The sequence below is a fragment of the Rhagoletis zephyria genome, unplaced genomic scaffold, assembly GCF_001687245.7.
Source record: "Rhagoletis zephyria isolate East Lansing unplaced genomic scaffold, Rhagoletis_zephyria_1.1 Rzeph_scaffold_00495, whole genome shotgun sequence".
NCBI lineage: Eukaryota > Metazoa > Arthropoda > Insecta > Diptera > Tephritidae > Rhagoletis > Rhagoletis zephyria.
In genome coordinates, this window is record NW_016157579.1 from 149,741 (window position 1) to 156,110 (window position 6,370).

The 6,370-nt window shown below is 32.8% G+C and overlaps 1 protein-coding gene across 10 annotated transcripts in view; it reads right to left on the reverse strand.

Moving 5' to 3' along the window:
• Positions 1 to 6,370, reverse strand: part of gw (trinucleotide repeat containing adaptor protein gawky) — a 117,530-nt gene that overhangs the window by 52,095 nt on the left and 59,065 nt on the right. The gene's annotated exons all lie outside the window — the stretch shown is intronic.

Consider the following 6,370-nt stretch of genomic DNA (forward strand, 5'->3'; position numbering starts at 1 on the left):
TCACTTTGATTTAGACATATCTTTCAGCTAACTGTTCTTTCCATATGATCAATATTTGTCAACAAAACGAGTGTTGCCATATTAATTGGTACTTAGATTTTACAATCTATTACAATTTTTACCGACAGTTACATTAAGTATTTGAAATAACAGCTTTTGAAAACTATGTAAAATTCCAGATTTTTCAATGATGATACTAGATGGTTAACAACTATCACAATTGAACTACTATAAAAAAAATACTAGTTCACATATCCAGGAAAAATTTTAGATTTCATCTAATTTAAGTGTTTATTTGTTAATAAAGAAAAAAACTTTTGGAAATTTGAATGTTCACATATATCATTTTTGGCCACTGCCGTGACACTGTGCGGCACCTTCGTTATCCAATGTATTTTCCCTTCGTTATGAATTCGAGATCCAGCCCATTATCGAATTGAAATTTTATTGTGAGAGAGCGATTGTCTTATATTTTCCTTCGAGAATGAGCTGGATTTCACTTTCTCTCTTGTTACTATGGTTTTAATTTTTTTCGAACCCATTTCGAGTGTATTTCACATTTACTCTGAACGTTGGAAAACCAAGGGTGGTTATGAGTTCGTTCTCAGTTCGATATGCACATTGGATATCGAAGGTACTTTTCGAACGTTCGCCAAAATGTTTATAGGGTATGCTTATTTGACAATTTGTTTGAATGTATTGGTTGATATTTTTTCACAGTTGTCGTTTTCGTTAACCCAAATTTAAATATTTTCTTATGGTGAAAAATATTTTCAAGTCACATAAAATAAAATAACGGGAAAACAAAATTCCAAGCAAATCAGGCGTGAAGCGTAAGCGATTCTGACCTACATAAGGCATACCGTGTTCCGAACACAACTTTGAGTGAATAATAGTGGGCTGACTTTGGAAAATGGTTCGGGCTGGCTTTCCATTACATCGGTTTTTGGGTGCTTTCGCAAAACTATCACGAATGTTGTCATGAAACTTGGCGGGATGTTAAGTAACGTATATAATTACGTTATTTATCAGTATTTTCACTTTATTAGTAATAGTATTTAACTAATTTGTTGTTAAATTCTTCGCAGTTTCACTAGCAAAGTGTCATATAAAAAAAACAACCATATAGAAATTCTCAGGCCTAAAGATAATACCTCTATTAAAAAAAATTTTGACAAATCAGTAGTTTTCGAGAATAAGGTGGTTAAAAAATCCCGAGTTTGCTTTATTCTATGTAAGGAGGATACATGTATTTCGCTTAAAACGTTAAATTTTGAAAAAATTAGCGAAAATCGCACGATTTTTTATTAAAAATTTTCGGCTGCGGCACTTCTTTTACATAAAAATCGTGACTTCGATAAACACTTAAAATTTTTTATAAAAAATCGCGCGATTTTTTTATTACAAATTTTCGCCTATGGCGCCTTTTTATAAAAATCGATAATTCGATAATACATAATTCTAATTTTTATTAAAATCAATACTTCGCCTGCAGCACTTTTTTTACGTAAAGCCAGGGACTTTTACCACTATTCTTTTTACTATTTTCATCATCTGACAGCACCAACATCTGTGTTCATTTCCAGCACTTGCATGTAATCAATGAAATTTGTATGGTGAATTGTGCAACTTTAACAGTTAATAACTTCTTAATTAGAAGCCTCCGCGGTCCTAAAAAAGGTCCTCTATCCTCATTTCTTTCAAATTTGGACAGAATTGAAGAAAATTTTCCCAAATTTAGATATTTGAACGAAAGTCGGTGCCTTTGGTATAATTTAGGTAGCATTAAATTTTGGCGAAATCTCCCTTGTAGTAATAAACAATATTTTTATTTTATTATTTTTTTTACGAATTTTGCTGTCCAAATTTACATTATAAATATATCAACAAACATTTGTGGGTACTTTTGCACCAGTCGTTGCCTATGGGTTAATGACAAAAAAATCCTATACATACACAATATTTATGTATTAATTTTCAAATAAGCATATTGTCAATGGCTGGTTTACTGTATACTGTGCTGTGTATACTTACAAAAAATTCTGATCGAAATTAACAAAATACAAATTTGTATTACATAGAAGCGTGGCAACCTTGATCGAAAATATTTTCCGACCAAAGTTCTCAACAATACCTTTCATTTGATATCCACATTGCGATATTTTAGATAAATTGTGAAGAATCGAAAATAAGTGGCAACCTTACACTTTTATCTTAAGGGATATCATATTGTATATAGGGAGAGCATTGTTTAAGAAACTTATCTTGGTACCCATGAATAGTAATATTTTACCTTTTTCTAAAAAAAATTAAATAAACTTTCGATTCAAAATATTATATTATTAAACATATTTTTTAATTAGGGATCTTTGAAATACTTTCCATTTGATACCCATATTATGATGTATTAATTAATTTGTAACTAATTTCGAATAGGTGGCAACCTTATACGAGTCTTCTCGGAGATAATGCCTATTCAGATAACCTTAAAATCCAAAACATTATCTGTTTACAAAATTTCATCAAAATCGTTAGAGCCGTTTTTGAGAACCCTATGGATATATATATACATATATACAAGAATTGCTCGTTTAATATAATAAGATAGTTTAAAAATTCATCTTCAAAAAATTTCAATTTTTTAACTTCAAAAAATCATTCATTCAATTCAAACAAAAAAACAAATTAAGCATATACAACTTTTGCATGCCAAGTATGAAAAAGTTCTCCAAAGGGCTAAAAAAGGACTAGGGGCAATTTTAAATTTATGTGGCCTAAAAAGTATGTGGTAGCTAAATCTAGCTACCAAAGGGCTAAAACGGCAACACTGATGATAACCCAAAAAATTTGCAAGAGAGCACTGAATCGAGAGCGTAACAACACGGGAGAGCTGCAAATTCTTGCCAGTGAAATTTTTACTACCAGAAATTAGCTAGCAGAAGAATAAGAATAAATGTCAAAAGCCGCAATTTGTTGAATTGGTTAAGCACAAACAAAAGTAAAATGAGTGGAAATCAAAATATTAATGATGTACTCAGGGACGTGAACCGGTTTTGAACCGAACCGGTTTTGAACCGGAAAACCGCTCTTTTCTATTAATTCACTGAACCATTAACCGAACCGAAATTTTTCACAAATGTTTGATCCGAACCGAAAACCGAACCACTTTCTATAAAGATTGAAAGGTTCGTCTCAACCAATTTTCAATAGATAAATGTACTCACTTTTTTTTCTTTTTGGTAAACATGGTAATACCCATCATGTTTGTTTACCATGTGACAATATCAAATGTAAAGGCAACCCATCTCATACCCTTAACCTTGCGCGTTGTTGCACTTGACACTTGACACTTAAACTTGCGCATAATTTTTTTTTTTCGAACCGTTGAACCGAACCGAAACCCCGGTTCAAAGACCAAAAAAACCGCTTTGGCGAACCAATCCAAAAGTGCAAAAAACGGTTCGACCCGCTGAACCGAACCAAACAAATTTTTCATCCGGTTCTCGTCCCTGGATGTACTAGACTGTGCTTGTATGTAAAGCAAAGAGTTTAAAACTGATTTATAAATAGTAAAATGTTTACAGCAGAATATCAAAAGGGTGCAACAACTATTCACTTGCAAGTTTTTACTAGTTTTGCGTTCAATAACTTTTTCTCCTAGTTTTCTCTTCTTCTCAATTTTACGCTCTATTTTGCGTTTACGCTCTGGCTGCAATGTTTTACTGGAGAAGTTACTATACAAACCTATTAATACAATGTTTGGAAACATTTATACTGCTGTATTCAAACTGTTTGTATGTATATGCAGAGTTGCGACACATTGCAACCATATACATTGCATAATTTAAATATTCAATATAGCAATGAACAATTTTTCTGAATTTTCCATTTTTAAAACACCAATGGTGTAACCAATAACAAACGAAGCATCAACTTTGTTTCTGATACGCTGATGGATCTAGCGATGCGTCTCGATAACTTTTCGGATGCGTTTTGGAAAAGTATGCATTGTGAATATTTTGTAGTTCGGCGTTATGGAACATTATACTTTGTATGTATGCAAAGCACTTGACGTTTTGGAATTCAGCCGTACGTTCGACAATTTTTTTTTTTTTTATGGGTCAAAGTATTTAATACCGTCCTCAAACGAAAAATGTCAAAAATCAACGCGGTTTTTTAGCAACTTCCAACCTGCACTTTGTTATACTAAAATTGAATGGGCTATAAAACTGCCAAATGAGAATTTTTCTAAAAAACTACACAATCAGAAAGTTGCAAACTAGTACGCAAATTTATTGAATTTTTCTGATTTTGCGCAAAGTTTAGAGATTTTATTTGTATGTCTTTTGTTGCAGTCTGTACTATATTTTTATAATAAATTTGCGAAAAGGAATTAGAACCCCCTGCGACCAATACGCATTAAAATAAAAGTCGGAATGTAAGTGTCGAAAATCCTACTAAGTACTTTATTACTAGGTGCCGTGAATTATCCTTTAATCTCTTTTTTAAATTTGCTTATCTGTTTAAACCAAAACGAGTCCAATTTTCAACCGAACCCTTTTTATACGATTCTCGCAAGCAGCAACACTGCCTAAAGTTCCACCTCTCTGAAGTTGGAAGGACAACTTTTTCTCAAAACAAAAATTCCTATCGGATAATTTGCCGTTAATTATCCGTGAAAAGAATAATTTTGCCGCGGACATATTTTAAAAAATATCGGTTTTCAGAAGGTGGAAGTTAGCAGGGCACGCGATATTTTTTAAAATGTGTCCGCGGCAAGATAATTCTTTTCACGGATAAACAACGGATAATTTACGGCAAATTATCAGATAGTTAGTTTAGGTTTAGCTGGTTTCCTTAATTGGTTTTCAGAAGGTGCCCTGCTAACTTTCGTGGAAGTTAGCAGGGCACGCGATATTTTTTAAAATATGTCCGCGGCAAAATTATTCTTTTCACGGCAAATTATCCGATAGGAATTTTTGCTTTGAGAAAAAGTTGTCCTGCCAACTTCAGAGAGGTTAAAGTTCCTTTTAAGACACATCGTGTCACGCTATTTCACTCTTGAACGTAGGCGGTTTTGAGTGAAAATCACGTGCGCTATCGTGCGTGACTGAAATTTTTGCCGGCGTGAACGTGCGTGAGTTAGATTTTCCGGTAGTCACGTATTTTTCAAATATGTGTATTTTTAACCAAAATAAAATCGTAAGCTTACTGTTTAACTTTCAACTAAAGTTTGGATAGCAACAATATTACTGTGAAGTTACTTTCTAGGCATTTCGTAATGCTACAAGCGCATTTATTTTTTCCTTTCATATTAAAGGATTATGTGTTAATTAAGCGGCGGCCGCTGTGGGTAGTGGTAAGCAGTGCGCGCTTCCACTCCGCAGCGCTTGGGTTCAAGCCCTGGTAAAAGCAACCTCGCAAAAATTTCAGAAAAAAAAAGTTGTTTCTTAACAGCGGACGCCCCTCGGCAGGCAATGGCAAACCTCCGAATGTATTTCTGCCATGAACACAGCTTCTCGGCGTAAAACTGTAGGTCCCTTCACTTTGTGTAACAACATCAAGGCGCACGCCACAAACCGGAGAAGAGGCTCGGCCAAACACTAACATATGTGTAAGCGCCAATCTGTTATTATTATTAATCCCAAATTACGTCCATTGATACTTGAAATTGAGTAGGTACAATAATTTCTGAATACCGGTAAATGTAAATAGAACTCAGTACTTTTGAGTACTAAGTATCGATACTTTTAAAAATCGGGTACTGTCGATCCTTTTGAGAATCCAGTTCTGAGTATTTTTGGTATCGATACCGCCCAACACTAATATTTATATGAAGATTTTTATATACTTGCAAGAACTATAGTCGTGTGAAAAAAGGGACCAGTTTTAGCAATTCTTCTTTTGATTGTTTAATGTTTTTTTATATTTTTTTATAAAAATACAGTTCATTTAACAATCCCCATATAAGTCCGAATTTCACACTTTTAGTTCATACAATCTTGAAGCAGACATACAAATTTCAAAAGGTATGAACTAAAAGTGAGCAGGATAGTATGTATATGGTTTTTGTTGATAGTGCACTGTATTTTTATAAAAAATAATAAACATTAAACAAACAAAAGAAAAATAAATAATATAAAAAAAACTTTTTAATATACAACGCTTTTATAAATGGACTAAAAAGTAAAAAATAATATTTCTCAGTCCCATAGAATTTATTTTGATAACTTTTGATTTTGAAATTTTAGCAAAAGTCATTATAAACAATCTATGAAATTGAAAATGAAAAACGTGGAGCGCATGCAATACAAAGCATTCGATTTAATTGACAATAGTCAAACTACATAACGTAGACCTAAAATTTCTA